Source organism: Puntigrus tetrazona, unplaced genomic scaffold, assembly GCF_018831695.1.
Source record: "Puntigrus tetrazona isolate hp1 unplaced genomic scaffold, ASM1883169v1 S000000009, whole genome shotgun sequence".
NCBI classification, from domain to species: domain Eukaryota; kingdom Metazoa; phylum Chordata; class Actinopteri; order Cypriniformes; family Cyprinidae; genus Puntigrus; species Puntigrus tetrazona.
This window is the reverse complement of record NW_025047689.1, coordinates 287,112-310,079: the sequence shown is the minus strand read 5'-3', so window position 1 is coordinate 310,079 and position 22,968 is coordinate 287,112. Positions and strand designations below refer to the sequence as shown.

Below are 22,968 nucleotides of genomic sequence, written 5' to 3'. Positions count from 1 at the left end.
GACCCTACACCGTGGTGGAAAGAATCGCCCGGTCACATACAGACTGCACCCGGCCGACCACCAAAGACCTGACCAGCTGTACCATGTCAACCTCTTTAAAATATGGAAAGGGGAACGAGGCCAAGTCTCCGACCTTGTGACCACCGGTCCCCTGTTGTTGACACCAACTGCGGACACTGGCAGTAGCGTCCCATGTGCACCTGCTCGTCACAGGCTGATCGGTCCCAGCTGCCCCCAATCAGCAAAGCGGCATAAGAAAGCCACGTGCTGGCACGCTGACGGGAGCATTTCGCCCCATGAACACAGACACTAACCGCTCTTCTTTACTCCCACAGAAAGCAGCGCTTAGCCCGATCAGCCAAAATCACACGGCACTGTCTGACTGACGACCGGAAATGTGTTGGAGAAGCCGCGGAAAGAAGCCGCTGCCCTGCGCCCGGACCAGAGAGAGGAGCGCCAGGCGCCGCCAGCACCCACCCTTACCTGCACCCTTCCCTGGAACACTACCCGACCTGCTCTTCCCTGCAGCATGACGAGGACACCAGTTCCCCTGTTTATTGTGGGCACTTTTCCCCCGTGACACTTTATTTTGTATATTTCTGTTAATAAAAAGCCTGACGCCACACCCACTGTGTCTGTCGTTGGTCCTCTCGCCACAATATATATATATATATATATATATACACATACATACATTGCTATAATAATACACAAATAGCTTGTAGTTGAAAGAAGGTAAAACAAAACAAAGCTGTGAAACAGAAACACCCCTTTAATACCCTGTCAAGAATATGAAACTGCTTTAAGAACCCACCGCATACACTCCTGCAGTGACATAAGACCAGCAGCACTTCATATAAAGAAAAGAGTAAGATTGTTCTCAGAGTCAGTCTCAAGAAGTTGACCTTTCCTGCCTCTCCATGAGATCTGTCCAGATCTAAATGTACTCTGGTGAACGTACACAAGCTTTCTCAGTCATGTCTTCACTGTTTCTTTCACATTCGTGTCAACTGTTGCTCTTTCACAGGCGTTACGAGTTTATCAATCAATCATTTTTATTTATATAGCGCTTTTAACATCACAGGTTGCATCAAAGCACTGAACAGTATAAAGCAGAAGATCACAATGATAGGGATGTAACACTGTAAGGAAACCTGCATGAAATCATAAAAGAAAAGGTTCTAAAATCAAGTCCAGCATTATGCAAATACACAAATTAATACATTTTTGCTAATAAATGTAGTGTCTATTAACAGAAACATCAGCCCGGGGCAGATGTGTGTGCTGTAATGTAATTATTGTCCCATTCACAGTGTAAAATATAAAAGAAATACTTGAAAAATGACTTTGTTGATCTATAATTGATTCTATAAGTTGATCTTTATAGTAATGACAAAAAGGCCACATAAAATGATTTTCCGTATCAAAATGTCATTGTTTCAGTGTAAGAATTAACGTTGAATCTTTGAATCAATATTGTCTGTTTATTCAAACATTGAAAACCATAAATATTTAAATGTTGTTTCTGCTGTTGATGATAATGTTGGAAAAATCTAAATATCATAGCATTCTAAATTCTCTAAAAAATCTTTTTTTTCTTCTTTTTTTAAACATATATTGCAATTAAAATAACAAACTAATCATTTATACTGATTTATCAGTTACTTAATTAGCAGAGATCAAGCTAAACCCCGCCCACTTCTTTACATCATCAGACATGCTTCAGTGCTCTGAGAGTGTTTATAGTGCTGTGAGTTTAACACTTCATGACTGAGAGCAGAACACAACACAATCTTCATCATCACACAAGACTCAACTACTACAATGAACAACATCCTCATCCTCATCTGGACTCTCACGCTGTTTGCTCAAGGTTTGTTTGATAAAAGTTGATGATTATTATTCATTCTTTGAAATGAAATGTACATCAAATATTTAAATGTTATTTTTGTTTTCTTTCAGAGTGTAGAGGACAGATCACTGTAACTCAGAGTCCATCATTAATAACAACAGGTCAAGGACAAGACGTCACAATAAACTGTAAAACCAGCAGCAGAGTGTATGGTGGTGACTACTTCACACTGGTACTTACAGAAACCTGAGAAGCTCCTAAACTCCTGATATATAGAGTTAACAGCCTCCAGTCAGAACTCCATCTAGATTCAGTGGAAGTGGATCTGACAGTGATTTCTCTCTGACCATCAGAGGAGTCCAGACTGAAGATACAGGAGATTATTACTGTCAGAGTTTTCACTACCCAAACAGTAAATATGTGTTCACACAGTGATAAAGAGTCACAAAAGCTGTGAGTCAGAGTCACAGTGACTGCACTGATACAGCTGAGAGATACTGCAGCTGATGATGAGAGGATCACAAACAACACAAACACATTGAATCAAAGACTTCAGAGCGGATTCATTTATATGATATAGTTGTGAAACATCAGGCAAAAAGATCTTAGTCAATGTGCAGGAGACGTATTAGGAGCAGAGTTAGACAGCAACAAAGTACATTTACATGAGTTTTTTTAATTTGTACTTTTGTTTTATTTTTTCTGGAAACTTATAACATTAACTTTACAAAAGACAAATATCATACTTTTCACTCCACTACATTCTTGTCAATGTCCTTAAAGTAGAAAGACATTACTATGTACTATGTAGAGGTTCATTTTGTTTCCACTGATCATCTTGAAATGTTTCTACACCTTGACTTGACATGCTTCTGAAAGGTCCCACGGTTAACAGTGTATGTCAGAGCAGAACCTCCAGCCATGAAGTACAAGAAAGTGTCCAGAGACCACAGAGACTGCATTGTATCGAGACACAGATCTGAGAATTGTACAAAACAAAATCTGCAGCTTTGAAGATTCATAGAAGCACGTGGTCTCTCTTAATGAAAGACGTTTGTAACAAACAGGACTTCTCCTACAACTGATCTTCTGGACAAACTGAGCAATTAATGGAGAAAGGCCTTGTCTAAACTGATGACAGAGAACCTGATGGTCATTTGAGTTGAGCTCCATGATCATAGAAGATGAGAGAAACCTACAGATAACAAACATCACGGAGACACTTCACTGATCTGGACTTTTATGGTGGTGTGACCAAACTCAATCATCTCTTCAGTGAAGATGCATGAAAACACACCTGGAATTAAAAAAAAACACCTAAATGACCCTCAGACTCTAAAAAACAAGATTCACTGGTTAAAAAAAAATCACCTTTAAAGTTATCCATATTAAGTTCTTAGCTATGCATATTACTAATCAAAATGTAAGTTTACCAAATGTCTTCATGGAACTTGATCTTTACTTAATCATTTTAGGAATAAAAGAAACATCATTCATTTTGACCAATGCAATGTGTTTGTTGTTACAGATATTCTTCAGCAACTTAAGACTGGTTTAAACGGTGTGTGATTGAGTTTAATACACGACTAACAATAAGCTTGAGGACAAACAAAACAGTTCTTAATATGTGTGTTGTTTTCTTCATACTTGTGTGTTAATGGAGAGTTAGAAGTTGTTCTCATAAACTGAACTCAAGCTGATGACGTGTCAGGGATCTGGAAGAGAGGACTCAAAAACACGGTGAGTGTCAACAGCTTTATTTAAGAAACAGGTAGACTAGATGAGAGAAGTGAACACAGTCCAGACAGTAGTCAGGCTGAGAGGAGACTGAGTCCAGCCCCAGATGACGGTTGACCAGAGAGGTGAAGACACAGAGAAGATAATGACCAGAGCTCTGATAGTATTAAGGTGAAGCCAGTCCACAGCCAGCTGGACAGGACAGAACAGAACAGGACAGGACAGGACAGGACAGGACAGGACAGGACAGGACAGGACAGGACAGGACAGGACCGGACCGGACAGGACAGGACAGGACAGGACAGGACAGATGACTGACAAAAACCAAGAAAACAAAGACAACTCAGACAGGGAATAATCAAAGACTCTGAGATTGAGGAGACACAGTAGCAAACACTGACGTTAACACAACAGGTAGAGTTATCAAACTAACAACACAAGAGAGAAGACAAGGATATTATAAAGGTACAGAGAACACAAGGAAGACAAGACTAAGACAAACGAGGACTAAAACAAGTCTGTGGTAACAGGAAACAAGGAGACAGAAGAAGAGAAGCACATGACAAACACAAAGAAAGAAACATTAAACAAAGACAGGACACACATGACGTTCAGGGAAGGATCCTGACAGTCCGGCGCACATAAAATAGTTATAATGATTAAGGTCAGGTACAGTTAAAATTTCTTTAATAACAAAATCATTAGAAAACTCTGCATCGTCACTAAAAGTTATAATTAGCTATAAGTCTTTTAAACATTACACACTCGTGTTTTCTTCAGAGACTGTACTCATACACGCTCAACAATCTCTCCATTGTAAAACAAAAATACACAGCGGATCAAACATTTAATGGCATATTTTAGAAAATGTCCTCTCAAAAATGAAACTCAGGTCCCGATCTAACATCTGAAAATTGTACATGTTAAAATGAAGCCTTTTTTATAATGTAGATAAAAACTGAGATAAAACAGAGAGAGACACTCCTGCTCCATGAGAACGAGAATATTTACATACAAAATAAGTTTATAGAATATATGAATAACGTGATGATAATGAATTCATCTGCGTGGTCTGAGACTGACAGCCGTTCTGTGTCTGAAGATCATTTACATAGAGACACTTTACATGAGAGTGTTTATAGTGCTGTGAGTTTAACACTTCATGACTGAGAGCAGAACACAACACAATCTTCATCATCACACAAGACTCAACTACTACAATGAACAACATCCTCATCCTCATCTGGACTCTCACTCTCTGTATTCAGGGTAAATATTTTATGAAAATCACAAACTATACTACAACATCTCATATAGTCTAATAGTATAGTATAATATTTGGTCAAAATGTTCACTAAACAGCTAAAATGTCTTTTTCAGAGAGCTGGGGACAAATGACAGTGACTCAGAATCCAGAAATAAAATCCATCAAACAAGGAGAAACTGTTACGATCAGCTGTAAAACCAGTCAAACACTTACTAACTGTGGTAGCTGTTTGTCTTGGTATCAACAGAAACCTGGAGAAGCTCCTAAACTCCTCATTTATTACATAAACAGCCTCCAGTCAGGAACTCCATCTAGATTCAGTGGAAGTGGATCAGGGACTGATTTCTCTCTGACCATCAGAGGAGTCCAGACTGAAGATACAGGAGATTATTACTGTATGAGTGTACACTATATCAGTGGTAGTTATGTGTTCACACAGTGATAAAGAGTCGTACAAAAAGCTGTGAGTCAGAGTCACAGAGACTGCACTGATACAGCTGAGAGATACTGCAGCTGCTCTACAACACAATCACACACAACACTGATCAGAGAACACACACTCATAACACAATATCATTACAACACAAATATTATATCTCTGATGAAACTAAGTCAGTGTTTTAGTTAAATATGATGTCAATCAATTCATTCAGTCACTTCTTCTGTCTTTTAAGAAATATATTTAAGACAATGTTTACTTTATGTATGAAAATAGTGAAACCATTCTTTAAACCTTTAATGGGTTTAAAGTAACAGTTATTAAGCAGGCCTTAGCATGGTTACTGTATAATATTTATGTAATGAGCGTATAATGAGCTTCAGTTTGCTTTTTAAAAGTAATTTATAATATATTTTATGAAGCACATTAATTCACTACATAAGTACACTACAGGTATAAGTGCTATTTGCTAAAAGTGCATTCTTACGATGTTCTTAAAATGTTAATATTATTAATTTATTTAGCTATGTTTATTTATTTCTTTTATTAGATTTATTTCTGTGTGTGTTATTAGCCTATCACTATTAATTTGATGTCTTATGTCTGTAATCCACGGGTCTAGATACAGACGTATAAAATTAAAACACAGATGCAAACCTGTAAAGCATTGATGGACTCTTCTTGTCTTTCACAGGCCGTGTGTGATAAAGCAGTCTATAACTTCTACAGAGTCTGAAACACAGCTGAAGAAAATATAAGTCACACTCAAAGATAAGATGAAAATCACATTTAAACTCTTCTTTTTCTTTGTTTGCTTCAGACACTGGAGGCTTAAGTTTGTAAATATACTGTTCACTTCTGCATTGTTTCTTCAGAAAATTGTATTTCGCTGCTTATATATTCAATGATGTTCTATTTATGGTGTTATTTTTAAGTCATACAAGTATAAATGAAATGTTCTAGAAATGGTTAAAAAGATAATTTGACTGATCTTTTATTTGTTATGTTTTGGTCAAGATATTATACTCCTGCACTAGAATATATTTCCTTATATATTATATTTCCAAATATATTTATTTTGTCAAAATAAAAATTAGAATAGCGCTATTTAAATATACTGAGAGTAACATCTGTTCTGCTTGACTAGAGAAGCGAAACCCATCTGTTTCCGCCCAGATTATGGACCAATCAAACGGTCTGAAAATCTCATTTTCATGGTCAGGTGGAGTGATTGTGACGGTCTCAGAATAGAGCAGCTCTGTCTCCAGAGACCATGTTCAAACCCCAAGAGCTTTATTTGACTCCATTTACTGCTACTGATGGAGCTTGTGAAAAACACTACATGCGCTCTTGATCTGTTAGTTGTGGAATGATGTGGTCGGACACAAACGGAGCTTGTTGAGAAGCTTTATTGAATGTTGCAGCAAACACAGCAGATTGAAAGATCAGCCAGTGCTTTGACACTAGAGCTCTCTTTCAGTCTTGAGTTACAGTAAATGACTACAGCTGCAGCACTAGACTCACGTGAATCCTGCCTGACACAGGACACTCAGATACGGCTCATCTTCAGGAGAGAAACATCAGCACTGGCGAGCGACTAACAGCGACTCTTGTGGAACGAGACGTCACGAGAAGCTCCATCATGTGTTACTCTGCAGACGTACTGCTCTCCCTTTTCCCAGCGTGCTTTGCTGAGGGTCAGGACGCTACTGCGGCTGTAGAGGCCGTCCCGCCGCTTCTCTGCGCTGGTCACGACCCTCGGTGACCTCTGAGTCGTCCAGCCTCCAGCTCACCTGCGCCCCCTGTGGAGAGTAAGAGCTGAGCAGGCAGAGCAGTGCGGCTGAGTCTCCAGAGATCTGCAGAGAAGAGGGCGGCAGCAGAGACACCGAGGGCTTCTCTGTGGGACCAGCTGCAGGAGACAAACACAACACATTCACAAACACACTCTTCTGCAGCGTTCACAGCATTTCTACAGGACTTTCAGCAGCAGACGTGAGGAGCGCAGTCACGATCACCATCTCATCACAGTTCATGTGATAAACACAAACTACACGATCACTGCCTACATTTATATCAAACTTCAGAAAGAAAACTAAACTAAAGCAGGGCACTGACCGCTTCGATTCCAGTAGTTTAGTGTTTTAGGATAAATATTCCGCTCATGTTTTTAAAATTTATTTTACACCTAATAAAATATAACTATTTTAAGCTAAAATGTCGTGACCACAGTTCAGATGAAGTTAAGTTATGTTGCTGATTATAATAGAAAACATTAGAAATGAGCTGATATACACACAATATACAAGTTACAGAATCACTATACATTTTAATTCAATTAGACGTCATAAATGAAACTAAACACACAAGACACCGACTGATTAGTGGTTTTTTTTCTGTTGAATATTTTTTAATTCTTTTATAAATGAAATTTAAACAGAGATTTTGTGACTAAAATTATATCACTTTGTTCGTAATTAGAAAAACAACTGAATCAACTGAATTTATAAATTCGTTTTTTTTTCTTTCTTTCTTTTTTGGTTTTACAAATCGTTCCTGTATTTAAAAGCACTGAATTATAAGAACCAGCGCTAAATAGTCCTCTCATGTTTTATTTTTTTAATACAGCTAAAAATGTTACTAATTTAAGATGAAATGTTGTGACACAGTTTAGATGAAGTTAATATTATGTTGCTGAATATATTAGAAAACATTAGAAATGAGCTGATATACACACAATATACAAGTTACAGACTCACTTTATATTTCAATTCTTCAATTCAATCTCATGAATGAAATTAAACACAGAAGACACCGACTGCTTAAATTTCATTAGGTTTGACATCCCAAAGAAAATCTCTTTTAGATATTTTTCAACTTTTCAGTTCTTTATAACTAAAATTTAAACAAAGATTTTGTAACTAAAAATAATATGTTTTTATAATTAGAAAATACAGAATCAACAGAATTTATATATTTTTTGGACAAATCGTTCTTGTTTTTAAAAAGACTGAATTATAAAAACAACGATAGTAAAACGAGATTCAGAATCACTGACTGAACTACAGAAAGTAGCTGCTATATATATTCTGAGATCAAATCTGTTTATTTTTGTATATCTACAAAAGAAGTTTAGTTACGTATGAACACAGAGTTAAAACTAATGAAGAAAATAAACCTGTAATAAATATTTTAATCATAAATTGTATGTCTGGAGAATTAAAAAGACTTACCGAGCACCAGTTTAGTTCTCCAATCGAAAAGTGTACCACAGTGATACGATCTAATGAAAGACTCAGACAAAAACCTCTCTTCACTGAGTGAACACAAACTCAGCAGAGACACAAACACTTCAACACACTGACAGAGAAACACACATTATTAGTGAATATTAATTCACATAAACATGATTACAGTCAAATCTGTACATAAAAATATTTGAAAATTATTATAAATCATTAGTACTTTTCATGAAGAGTTAAAATGTGCACTAAATGACCTGAACTGACTTCTATTTACACATTTAACTAATCATTTATTCATTATTTATTCATGTTTTTGCAGTAACTTATGTGTCAATATCTTACGTTGAGATCACATGACCAGCTGATTATCACTCATCTTTATCTCAATAAATCTATTATCAGACAACAGTGAAGAGGTGTGTGTGTGTGTGTGTGTGTGTGTGTGTGTGTGTGTGTGTGTGTGTGTGTGTGTGTGTGTGTGTGTGTGTGGATGTGGTCATCTCACGCGATGAGGGAGTGATTAAGAACATGCTTACCTGCACCAACAGTTTTTTGACCTGGTCTGGCCTTCAAGTAAAGCAGAGCAAATATGCGGTCTTCTGGGAGAGGAGGAGCGTGGCAACCGCTGGTATAGATCTAAGACTGACCAGCCACCTTCTTTCACCATTTTAGACCAGCTCTTAGAGTGTATGCCAGACATGAAATTTACAAATATCTGGGTCACAAATTCAACATCGCTGGGGACTGAATGAACAAGTGACTGATTTAGAACATCAGCTTACCATCAGCCTGGATTTGATTGATGCATCACCTCTTCCGGTCATTATGAAGATTCAAGCATTAGAGATAAAGCTTTTTCTAAAATACAGCACCATTTTGCAAATGTCCATATCTCACAGAAGGTTTTGTGTGAAATGGATAATAAAACTGTGCAATTGGTAAGGAAATGGCTGTACTTCAATACGCACTCTACAAGGTGCTTTATCTTCAGGAAGAGACAGGATGGAGGGCTCGTGTCCCAAACTGCATGTGGAATATACAGCCTCACAGCAGTCACATCTTACTAACATGCTGAACTGCGATGATACCAGCGTGAGGAGATTGGCGAGAGCATCTCTGCTACTGACTTTAAAAGAAGGAAGGTACTACAGGCATGCGGAGGGGAAGACAGCTTCTTGGCTTTTTAAAGGAAGAGCAGGGAAAGCTGGATGGAAGGGCGCAGGGGTTTGGTGTGTCACAGATTGGCCTGATTTAAACAATTTATGCTGGAGAACAGGTACGCAACTAAAGTGGATCCACAGCCTTCAGCCTGTAGAGGTCTCGGACGCAGTGGTGGAGGATGCATCGTTACGGTGGAAGCTAGACTGGATTATAACAACACCACATACTTCCTCTTATCAAAAACATCAAGGCAGACTCTCATGTCCATCCAAAGAGCTCGTAATATGGGAGTATTGGTCTAACTTAAAGCTTCAGGGAAAGCTGACCAAATTGACCTGTGCAGACCACTCAGTGTCACACACACATATACAGTAATACTCACCCTGAATGAGGAGATCCTCATATTTTGTGTGAAAGCCCGCCTGCAGGTTCTCCCCTACAAGATACAACCTTTCTCTGTGGTTTCCCGCCATACATTCCCCTTCTGCATTTTGCATGAACCTCTACAACATCTGGAGTCAGTAGCGCACATCATGAATGGCTGCCCAGCATTTAAAGGACTGTATATCGCAAGACATGACAGACTTGTTGAGCTTATTGCGCCCAGATCTCTGTGGGACTGATGGACAGTTGTACAAACACACTATGGTACAGCCACATTGGTATAATTCAGTTGCGAACATCTTTTTAGGCATTCCCAACACACCAGACATTGTTTACATATCCCAAACTAGTAAAACAGCCATTTATTTTGAAGTGTCATGTGCATTTGATTTGTTTATTGAGGACTCTTACTGTACAAAGATTCTGAAATATCAACCTTTACTATCTGCCACTGAGAGCCTGGGTTACAAGAGCCGACTTATTGTGCTTGTGTTTGGCAGTTTGGGTCATGTACACAGGCTGGTTGTTAGTGGACTTTGTATTGGGGGTTACGGAAAACAAGGGCTAAAACAGCTAGCAAAGTACTGCCTATTTCAGCTGTCATAGGAAGCATGTATATTTGGAAAAGGCGATGTTTTTTGTACCTTTGAAATGGTAAACTCAAGGCAGTGTGCTTCTGTTTAAAAACGTGTTGAACTTTTCAGAAGATTTGATTCCTAATGAATTTACCTTTGTAATGTGGAATCAAATAAAGTATATAATCTGTGTGTGTGTGTGTGTGTGTGTGTGTGTGTGTGTGTGTGTCACAAGAACCAATGAAGTATCCACAAAAACGTGTTCCTTTAAAGATTAAATGTTTAAAACATTATGTTGTCACACAATGATTCTGAAACTGATTCTCAACAATCATATATTGGTAGAATGTAGAAGATCAGTGTTTGTTATTAGATCTGTGTGCTAACAACATCACAGTCTTTTGACTCCAGCTTTCAGCCAGAGAAAGATCAAGTCAGGTGGTGTCCAAACTTCCTCAAACGTTTCTCGGAATTCTGAACCACGACGTCTTCAGTTGATGAGTCAGCAGTTAAAGTGCCATCTTCTCCTGACTTCAGCTCAACTCCTCCTGTTTACTCCAAAGACAACAAGACTCTTTCTGCTGCCTCCCCGACCTGAGAAGATCATTTACATAGAGACACTTTACATGAGAGTGTTTATAGTGCTGTGAGTTTAACACTTCATGACTGAGAGCAGAACACAACACAATCTTCATCATCACACAAGACTCAACTACTACAATGAACAACATCCTCATCCTCATCTGACTCTGACTCTCTGTATTCAGGGTAAATATTTGACTAAATACTGCACTAAATATCATTACACACATCTTATGAAACAGTCCAATAACCACTGAATGTCTTATTTCAGAGATCTGGGGACAAGTGACAGTGACTCAGAATCCAGAAATAAAATCCATCAAACAAGGAGAAACTGTTACGATCAGCTGTAAAACCAGTCAGCCGATTTCTGGCTGTAGTAACTGTGTGTCTTGGTATCAGCAGAAACCTGGAGAAGCTCCTAAACTCCCTCATTTATTGGATAAGAAGCCTTATTCAGGAACTCCATCTAGATTCAGTGGAAGTGGATCAAACTATGGAAGTGATTTCTCTCTGACCATCAGTGGAGTCCAGACTGAAGATACAGGAGATTATTACTGTCAGAGTTATCACTACATCAACAGTAAAGATGTGTTCACACAGTGATAAAGAGTCGTACAAAAGCTGTGAGTCAGAGTCACAGTGACTGCACTGATACAGCTGAGAGATACTGCAGCTGATGATGAGAGGATCACAAACAACACAAACTCACTGAATCAAACACTTCACAGATTTATTCATACGATGTTCTATGGAAGAAATATACTTATTAATGCAATGTAATATAATTATATAACACTCTACTAGATTTGACATTGCCTGAAGAAAAGTTGTGAGGTGCTTGCTGAAGAAAAAACATGTTAAGGGTAAAAGTTTTCCAAGTTTTGCTTCTTTTCTTAGACACCTGTGACTTTAAGAGAGTGACCATGTATACTGAGACATTTATCAGTCATTTATTTCAGTTTCTAACTAGGATATTTGAATATTCCTATATTCTCTTACTCTTCAGTTATTTATTTATTAGAGTCGCTTCAGGATCTTGTGGTCACAGATTCATACTGATGGAAAATCAAACAGCTCTGCATATAGACTTCTTGAACAGTTTGAATGAGCTCACAATCTACTTTATTAACAGATTTCAACAGATCTCTGAATCCTGTTTCCTTTTCTAACTTCATTGACATTTTATGTCGATCACTATTGATTGTAAAAATGCTCTTTGTGGCTTTAGTGGCAGAAGAAAATAACATTTTAATCAACATCTTAAAAAAATGATCCATTGTCCACTGCATTGCAGTCAAAAGCTGAATTTTATTAAGGTGCCTTTTCATTGGTCTGAAGCGGAAAAGCTAAATACAGCTGTGAATGGGTTAAGTTTGTCCACTTTCAACTATTCCCAGAAGTAGACTGGATCGCGCTTCATAGAGCAGACGCTCATGTGGTCGAAAGCATTCAACGCTAAAAAAACTGTGATTGACCAAAAACACATCTTAACGCCGAGGTGTAACCAGGACCACAGACACCTTTGATAAGAAGAACCTAAAATGATCTTTTTGAGATTTCTGGTAGACATGAATCGAACATGAAACTGTTTATTAGACGAAAGTGCTGGTACGCTTAGAGGAAACCAAACACTTCCGCTCATAACAAGAAACAACAGCCAAGCACATGTTGACTTTCATCAGGACCTGGATGCTTTGCCATCAATAAAGTGTAGAGAGAATAGCCTTGTCAAAATCCAGAATTCACCCACAGCTCTCTGAATACATGAACCACTACGCTCACATTACACTAGACTTCTTGTCTTCTGACATCTCTGTTTTGTTGCAGTGCAGTACAGACTGGAAGCACTGGTTGTTGTATAAACATTGTAAAGGAAACCTGCATGAAATCATAAAAAGAAAAGGTTCTAAAATCAAGTCCAGCATTTTGCAAATACACAAACAAATAAATGTTTGCTAATAAATGTAAGTAGGGCAGAAGGGAGAGCAGGAGTGACACAGGAAGTGCGGAGAACTGCTTCCTGTTCATCTTCAGTCCGTGAGGAGCTCTGTGTGTGGATCCTGGAGGAGATGAACACACAGCACCAGCAGAAACCAGAGATCAGATAGAGAGTAGAGAAGAGGAGAAATGGGACATTGTGTAAATAAGAGGAACAGACCGAGGCACTAGACACTAAATTGTACATATAATTCATATTTATTAATGTTTAGATGTAATAGATTTTTAGTTGGTTTGCAAAGGAGTCTGTGCTGTCTAAATCCAGCTTGTGGTTTTATAAATTCATTGAATCATATAAAGAAATGTAATTTCAATTATACATTTAGTGTAAATATATTTGAATATGTTGTATGTTTGTTATGTTACACTCTAAGTGAAACATTCTGCCTATTTCTATGATTAGGATAAAACAGGAACACAGTGAATTTTGATAATACTATATATTATACCTTTTTAAGTTCAAATACACTCTAGAAATGAAGGTACAAAAGCTGGTCATTAGGGCGGTAGATTTAAAAGGGACATGTTTGAACCTAGCGGGTCCATTTTGATAGCTTAAAGGTACATATTTGAACCTATGTCACGGTGTGGTTTGTGAGAAGGAGCACTCAATGAGAAAAATGAACTGAAACAGTTTTAATCCTCTACAAATGGACAAATAGCAAGATAGTTGCAAGCAGGCAGGACAAAAACTCCACACGCTTTAAAGACGAGAAGTGATGATTAAACAGAAGAAAACTGGAACTTAAATACACACAGGAAGTGACTAAATTAACAAGACACAGCTGAAGACAATTAGACAATTAATAGAAAGTAGGTCACTCTGAACACATGGTAGAAGTAAAATAACTAGAGTGAATAATTTGTTATTAAATGCAGAGACGGTCTCTGTAATAAATTCGGACAATAGTTGCTAGAAGTTAAGTGTTCCTAACAAAGCAAGCCAGAGGCGACAGCAGCAAGGGACCAAAACCCTATCCATACAGAATGAAGAAAAAAACATGGGAGAAACCAGTTGGAGCCAGTTCAATTTTAAAACGCAGCTGTGTGTGTGCATCTAGGTGTTCTGGTCTCTGATGAACATAATCTCTGGGTGCTGATCCACCATCTACTCTGGATACAAACTGTGAAACAGATTAAGAAAGAAACAAGACTAATATTAGCATACATGCCATTATTTTTACGATGTCACAAGTACATTGTGTTTTAGGAGTAATGTTCTGGTTCCAGTGAATCTAAATAATGCAGCCTAAAAAAGACGTGACAAAATTGTTGGTACCCTTGGTCAATGAAAGAAAACTCACAATGGTCACAGAAATAACTTTAATCTGACAAAAGTAATAATAAATAAAATTCTATAAATGTTAACTCAATGAAAGTCAGACATTGTTTTTCAACCATGCTTCAACAGAATTATTAAAAATAAACTCATGAAACAGACCTGGACAAAAATGATGGTACCCTCTAACTTAATATTTTGTTGCGCAACCTTTGAGGCAATCACTGCAATCAAACGCTTCCTGTAACTGTCAATGAGACTTCTGCACCTCTCAGCAGGTATTTTGCCCCACTCTCATGAGCAAACTGCTCCAGTTGTGTCCGGCCTTGAAGGGTGCCTTTCCAGACTGCATGTTTCAGCTCCTTCCAAAGATGCTCAATAGGATTGAGGTCAGGGCTCATAGAAGGCCACTTTTGCAATAGTCCAATTTTTTTCCTCTTAGCCATTCTTGGGTGTTTTTAGCGGTGTGTTTTGGGTCATTGTCCTGTTGCAAGACCCATGACCTGCACTGAGACCAAGCTTTCTGACACTGGCTAGTACATTTCTCTCTAGAATTCCTTTGATAGTCTTGAGATTTCATTGTACCCTGCACAGATTCAAGACACCCTGTGCCAGACGCAGCAAAGCAGCCCCAGAACATAACAGAGCCTCCTCCATGTTTCACAGTAGGGACAGTGTTCTTTTCTTTGATATGCTTCATTTTTTCGCCTGTGAACATACAGCTGATGTGCCTTGGCAAAAACTTCGATTTTTGTCTCATCTGTCCACAGGACATTCTCCCAGAAGCTTTGTGGCTTGTCAACATGTAGTTTGGCATATTCCAGTCTTGCTTTTTATGATTCGTTTTCAACAATGGTGTCCTCCTTGGTCGTCTCCCATGTAGTCCACTTTGGCTCAAACAACGACGGATGGTGCGATCTGACACTGATGTTCCTTGAGCATGAAGTTCACCTTGAATCTCTTTAGAAGTCTTTCTAGGCTCTTTTTGTTACCATTCGGATTATCCGCCTCTTAGATTTGTCATCAATTTTCCTCCTGCGTGCCACGCCCAGGGAGGTTGGCTACAGTCCCATGGATCTTAAACTTCTGAATAATATGTGCAACTGTAGTCACAGGAACATCTAGTTGCTTGGAGATGGTCTTATAGCCTTTACCTTTAACATGCTTGTCTATAATTTTCTTTCTGATCTCTTGAGACAACTCTTTCCTTTGCTTCCTCTGGTCCATGTCGAGTGTGGTACACACCATATCACCAAACAACACAGTGATTACCTGGAGCCATATATATAGGCCCAATGGCTGATTACAAGGTTGTAGACACCTGTGATGCTAATTAGTGGACACACCTTTGAATTAACATGTCCCTTTGGTCACATTATTTTCAGTGTTTTCTAGGGGTACCATCATTTTGTCCATGCCTGTTTCTGTGAGTTTATTTTTTTAAATAATTCTGTTGAAGCATGGTTGAAAAAACAATGTCTGACTTTCATTGGTTAACATTTATAGAATTTTTATTTATTATTACTTTTGTCAGATAACAGTTATTTCTGTGACCATTGTGACTTTTTCTTTCATTGACCAAAGGGTACCAAACAATTTTGTCCACGCCTGTAAGTGTGTTGGTGTTATGTGTAGGTTGTTAAAAGATCTAGATCTTTAATCTAGATTTAAACTGGCAGAGTGTGTCTGCTTCCCCTAACAGCGTTAGGGAGATTTGTTCCAGAGTTTAGGTGCTAGATAGAAAAGGATCTGCCAGCTGCAGTCGATTTTGATATTCTGGGTATTATCAAATGGCCAGAGTTTTGAGAACGCAGCGGACGGGCAGGACTATAATGTGATAAGAGATCGCCAAATTTTGAGGAGCTAAACCATTCAGGGCTTATAGGTAATAATAAGATTTAAAATCTATCCGATGTTTGATAGGGAGCCAGTGCAGTTTTGACAGAACCCGGCTAATATGATCATACTTCCTAGTTCTAGTAAGGACTCTAGCTGGCAGCGTTTTTGGACTAGCTGAAGTTTGTTTATCATTAAGCGTGCAGAACAACCACTCAATAAAGCATTACATAATCAAACCTCGAAGTCATAAAACGCATAAATTAATATTTCTGCATTAGAGGTTGAAAGCATATGGTCAGAATTTAGATATATTTTTTAAGATGGAAAACGCAGTTTTACAGATGCTGGAAACATGGTCTTCGATGGAAAGATTGCTGGTGTCAAACAGCACACCTAGGTTCCTACCTGATGATGAAGAATTAACAGAGCAGCCATCAAGTCTTAGACTGTGTTCTGGATTATTATATGTGGGTTTTTAGGTCCAATTATTAGCACCTCCGCTTTTTCAGAATTTAGCATTAAGAAGTTACTCATCATCCAGTTTTTTTTTTATATCGACTATGCATTCTGTTAGATTCTCAGTTTGGGGTCACACAGGCTGCACTGAAATATAGAGCTGAGTATCATCAGCATAGCATTGAAAGCTAACACCATGTCTCCTGATAATATCTCCTGAGAGTGTAACATGTATAGGTTGAAAAGTAACGGTCCTAGCACTGAGCCTTGAGGAACCCATATTTCACTGCAGAGCGATATGATACCTCATCATAGCGGCCAGATAGATATATGATTTAAACCATGCTACGCTTTCCTCTAATGCCAACTTAGTTTTCTAGTCTATCCAAGAGAATGTGTGGTGATCGATAGTATCGAATGCCGCACTCAAGATCTAAGAGCACTAATACCCAGATAAAACCACAGTCCGGATTGATAGAAGCAGGTCATTAGTAACTCTAATGAGAGCAGTCTCAGTACTATGGTGCACGGTCTAAAACCTGATTGGAAATCCGTGAGATATGCAAAAGCATATGACCAGCAGGTGTCTGTCTGTCCTCGATCTTGACACATCGCTGCCTGAAGAACAAAACCGCCAGGCTACATTGAGAATCTGTCACGTAACAGTATATTAACACGTCAAGTTCTCTTTAATAAAAATCTTTACCTTGAATCAAAAAAGCACACTGCCAATTTTCAGTAAACAGTACACAAAACATAGACCATTTTAACAAACTTCCTTAATTTCATTTAATGATCAAGTTTTACTCCCTAAACCCGATTTTACATTGTGCACACCGCAAGTACTCTAACAGGAAACAGTGTTGGAAAACAAACTGTCCTAAAACAAGTTTACTAGCTCTCTGTAAGTGCAAGTTCTTTTTAAAGACTCATCTCTATTCTAATTTACCAATTTGGTAATGAAGTAAAGGTCAGTCCTTAATCAGTTAATTTTATTTTTGGTTTGAGAGCCTTGTGTCCAAGTGACAAAATCACTTCTGAATGAAGTCAAAAGTGTTCTTCAGTATGGGAGGATACCTAAATTCAGAGCATAAATAAGGCTGGTGCAGGTGCACATGGTTTGAGTGGAAGATTTCCACGCTATCCAACGCATTCATCCTTCCAAAATGACCGGCATGTGGCGCTTATAGGATGCATTGAGTGAGTCTCAGGGATCACCGTGAGTATGCCAACCGAAATGCCAGACATCTCTTCTTCACATCACAGTCCTATAATTTGTGTGTGTAGCAAAAGACAAAATCAGTCACATTTTTAATAGTATTTATTTGTAAAAAAAAATGGCATTAGTTTTTTAAATCAAGGTATCTGCTCATTCAAGGCATTTTTATGATTAGGATATGATTGACAAAACAACTTACAAAACATGTCTTGTAAAACTCGTGGGCCTTCCAAGGAGAAGTGGAAGGTAGAGGAGATAGAGGACAGCAACATGCCGTTATTGATGTCAGATTTCTTGCAGAATTAAACAACATTGTGAAAAGTATTTAATAGTGATGTTTGCACAAACCACACAAAAACAAAAAACAACAGCTGAAAAAAAAGAATTAGAGATTCGAAGCATCAATCTGCTGTATTGTTTTTTCATGGCAGTTTTTACTGCTCTCTTTTGGATGTGGGAAAATATCATGAAACGGTCTGTGAATCTGTCCGTTCAGAATCTGGTTTGCAGGTTTTGCCTGATATTTGACTTGAACTCACAAAATCTGAATGAAGAAAAAATATAATCGGATATTACAGTCACTCTTAAGCAGACTTCAAAGTAGTTATGGGTGGTTTATGAAAATGTTAAATAACGAAATTACAGACGCACAAAATAAAAAAGCTATTTGACTTCAGAAGACTTTCCTTCAGCTAAAATCTCACAGCAGGCTCAGTCTCTATCAATCTTCACGAGTGCAAAGAAAAAGCTACAAATGACCTTGTTCACTTCCATGTAAATTCACATTATTCAATGTTTGTAGAGCATATGCATTAATGAGAAATAAAAAAGGAAATTAACATGAGTGAGAAACAATAATGATTAATCGAGTTAACCTCAATAAATTCTCAGTTAAGCTTTATACTACAGAGAAAGACAACAGAGTACACTGAGAATGAGGTCAACAGCATAATAGCATAACAGCATTTTAATTTACTTCAACTCTGAAGGCAGTCCTCCAATTTCACTAAAACGTTTTCTGTCATACAATTTAGAGTGAAACAGAACTTGGACCCATGTATACACAACATGGCTGAAGCCTAAAGGACCCTCCCCATCTAGGACACCTGATCTACCTTTCTTGTTCTCACCCCAAGTACTCCCCTCTGGTCAACCGTGGTGAAGCCATCAGTGAGGACTATCAAAGTCTGATAGCGTGGGGGCCGACTCCACACTCCAGGACAGGTTTCACACACAGACTGAGTATGTTTGCTTCCTGAAGTATCGTGCTCACACGGATATAGACCACTACACTTCTCTGTTCTGGATTACATCAACACCACCATAGACAGTGGCACAACTGAAAGAGATCACCAGTATAACTGTAAATCAGAAGCTATGGATGAACAAGGGAGGTGCGCCTTCATGAAAGTGCACTTTGAACACTTTTTGCCGACTAGTGACGCATGGCGGCTCACAGCACTTCCATGCAGGGCAAATCTGAAGAGTGGGTACAAAGCGCTGGCACTGCCAGCGTTTTCGAAGTTAGAGAAGCTAATTTTTCCAACTCTGACCCTCGACGCAAGATGTGGCAGGGGCATCAGGCCATCAGTGATTACAAACCCAAATCCACGCACCCCCACACAGCACCTAATGTCTTCGAACGTAGCTTAATGACTTTTATGTCACGGAGAGGAGAATAATGAACGTCACTCAAGATCACCCCTGAACTGACCCACCCATCACACTCACCTGAGGCACCGGACCAAGCCGGATCAACGCGCCGCAAGGCCGCTGCTGACCAGACGCACTCCTGATCGCCGCATTTCACGTGGCATGTGCAGAGCAGTCATTGGGGCGGTCGCAGATGGCTTTGGCAGCGTCCCTTGCCCAAGCAGCTGTGCCAATACGCCTCGGGAATCCACCTACTGTGCCGTCGCCGTAAAATTCCCAGCCCAGTAAAGCCTAAACGATCACCGCCTCTGCAGCAATTCACACCCATCGCTATGAAGCGCTTTGTCGACTAGTCCTGTCACACCTGAAGGATTTCTGCTTCACACTGGACTCCCCACCTGGGCTTGCCTAACAAGGCAATAGGAGCACTGAGGATGCAGTCTCCATCGCACTGCACTGCACCACACACTTCACAATAAAATACTTACGACGGATGCTGCTTGTTGACTGAAGTTCAGTATTCAACACGGTCATACCCTCAAGTTAGACCACCAAACTCAGAGATCTGGACACATAACACTCTCACTGTGCAATCAAGCTATGGACTTGACCAACAGACCTCAGCATGTTAGGTCAGGCCACATCCGCTCCACCTACTATCACTAACACTGCGTACCATTGGCTGTGTGCTGTTTCCTTTCCTACTCCCTCTCTTCACCTACGACTGCAGACCTGTGTTTGGATCTAACTCATCATCAAGTTTAGCAGATGATACTGCGTGATCGGTCTCACCAAAGAACATAAAACTGCCTGCATAGGAGGAGGCAAGGTCCAGCATCTGGCCACGGTGCAAAGAAAACAATCTGCCTTTAACACCACCAAAACCAAGGAGCTCATTGTGACTTCTCTTAGGAAGGTGAGAAGAGGTACACATGATCCTATCCACATTAATGGGACTGCTGGGGAGCCTGTCTCACATCAAGTTCTTGGGAACCCACATCTCTGAAGATCTGTCCTGACCACCAACACTTCCAGCTGGCCGGCTAAGGTTGGCTCACCAGCGCTTATTCTTCTGAGGAAATCTTGGCAGTACCAGCTGTTCCCAGCCATCCAGGAACTTCTCTATCGCTGCAATAACAGAGAGCATCCTAACAAACTGTGCTCGCTAACGGTATGGGAGCTGCCTGTTGCTGAGCGTAGTGCACTGCAGCCGGGTGGTGAAAATTGCCCAGCGCATCACAGAACTCCACTTCATCCATTGAGGAGATCCAGAAGAAACACTGCCTGCGCTGAGCACGTAGCATTCTTAAGGACCTCTCACCCCTGCCAACAAACTGTTTTTCCCTGTCATCCGGCAGGCGACCAGATCTCCCTAATTAGAAACAAGTAGACTGAGGAAACAGCTTTACCTGTGAGCTGTCTCCACTACTGAATTTCTACCTCTACTGATGTCTTGCCCCACTCCACCCCATTAAAAACAAAATACAAAATGCACTGTTTGACATTCATTGTACCCACTGTATATATCTATTGTAAAAGGTACATACCACTGTACATACTCTTGTAAAATTGTCTATACATATCCTGTATTTCCGCTTGTATTATTAACGACTGTAAATTGTTTGAGAGGCATACTCACCAATTTCTTCTCATCTGTAATTTAATCATGATATATTTATCTACATATTTATCTTTGTAATTTATATTTTTACCTATATCCTGCACTTGCTGCTTATTGCACTCCTGGTTAGACCCCAAACTGCATTCGTTACTCGTACTTGTGCGTGTAATGACAATGTTGAATCTAATCTAATCTAAAATACCTGTCTGTCCTGCTACGACTCAACCAACACACTTCAGCGAAATACGCACTCCGCCTTAAATTTATGCACAATATAAAAAATAAGCTTTATAAAATAATCAACAACAAACTATTTTGTGCTGCCACATCTCAAAATCTGATGTGGTCTGCTCTTTCAAACAGGTACGCATTGAGTATGAATTGACTTGCAGACTAAAAATAACTGTGGAAGAAATTATTATTAGTCTTTTTATAACTTAATTATCTTTTTTCCTCCTGACTCCATAGAAAAAATGTTTTTTAATTAAGTATATTTTCGTACATACATTAGTCATTAGAAAAATATATTTTTGAAAAAATATATTTTATTCATATTTTATTTTTATGTCCTCTGTAGAGGACACTAGGATCATCTTTCCAAAAAAAAATTAAATGGCAATGAATAGACATCAAAAAGGTTAAAATCAATGTGATTTTTTTTTAAAATCAACACCAGTCATTTTTTAGTTTCAGGGTTTAGATGCTTTAGGTTGTTGTAGAAATTGTTCTTAGAGAGCGTAATAAAAGTCAGCACAAATATTGGATTTTAATATGATATACAAATGTCAACATGCCGCTTTTCAAGCAATTTTTCATTATGGTTTTCTTTACTTACATTTTTTGCCTTGTTTCTCTGGACAAAGATTAGATTTTAGATAACCAAAATTATTGTCTTGTTTTAAGGAAAGATTAAATTTTGTCAAAATTTTATAGTTATTATTTTATCAAACCTATTAAAACTTAATGTCGAAATTTTAATTTAAGAATTGTTTGATATTTTGGCTGAAAACATGACAACAAATCTAAGTGAGAACAGCATTTTGGTAGTCTATTTTAAGATGACACAAAAACATTAATGAGAAATAAACTGATTTTTAAATAAAAATATTAAACATCGAAATTGGAAATTGTAGCTATGAAGGTTCAAAACTGCCAGTAGTTGGTGGCAAGTAATCATTTATCACCTTAATCAGCATGTCATGACATTTGTTCAAAAGACTGATTCATTCAGAGTCTGTTCTAATGAGTGTCTAACTGAATCATTGACCTGCTCTGCTTAAAAACGCATATTCATGTATAAACAAAACTAATTTAAAACTATTTTAGAAACAGAGCTAAGTTGTTAAATAATTAAAAGTGGTTGAGATTAAACCATAATTAAAAATCATACTCAAATTTAAAATAGAAATGAATAATTGCGCAAATATTCAACTAGCGCTGATACGCACGCTGTTGATGCCGGAACTGGACGTAAGCTACCATGTAAGGATCTGTGCCTTGTTGCCATAGCGACGCCGCATGCTATGAGTTCTGACTTCCGAACAGCAAACACTCGAACCCATCGCTATCGTTGCTGTAGACGAAGAGATATCGGAGTATTTTCTGATCAGATCTTGCTGCTTTCTGGAAGCCTAATGAGATTCCTTAGAAGAAGACTTTAT

General features: G+C 38.6%; 4 pseudogenes; 2 read left to right on the top strand and 2 right to left on the bottom strand.

Moving 5' to 3' along the window:
• Positions 1–22,968, bottom strand: part of LOC122332334 — a 249,997-nt pseudogene that overhangs the window by 38,124 nt on the left and 188,905 nt on the right.
• Positions 4,695–5,298, top strand: LOC122332342 (annotated as a pseudogene).
• Positions 6,689–22,968, bottom strand: part of LOC122332338 — a 190,245-nt pseudogene continuing 173,965 nt past the window's right edge.
• On the top strand, positions 11,270–11,845 carry LOC122332341 (annotated as a pseudogene).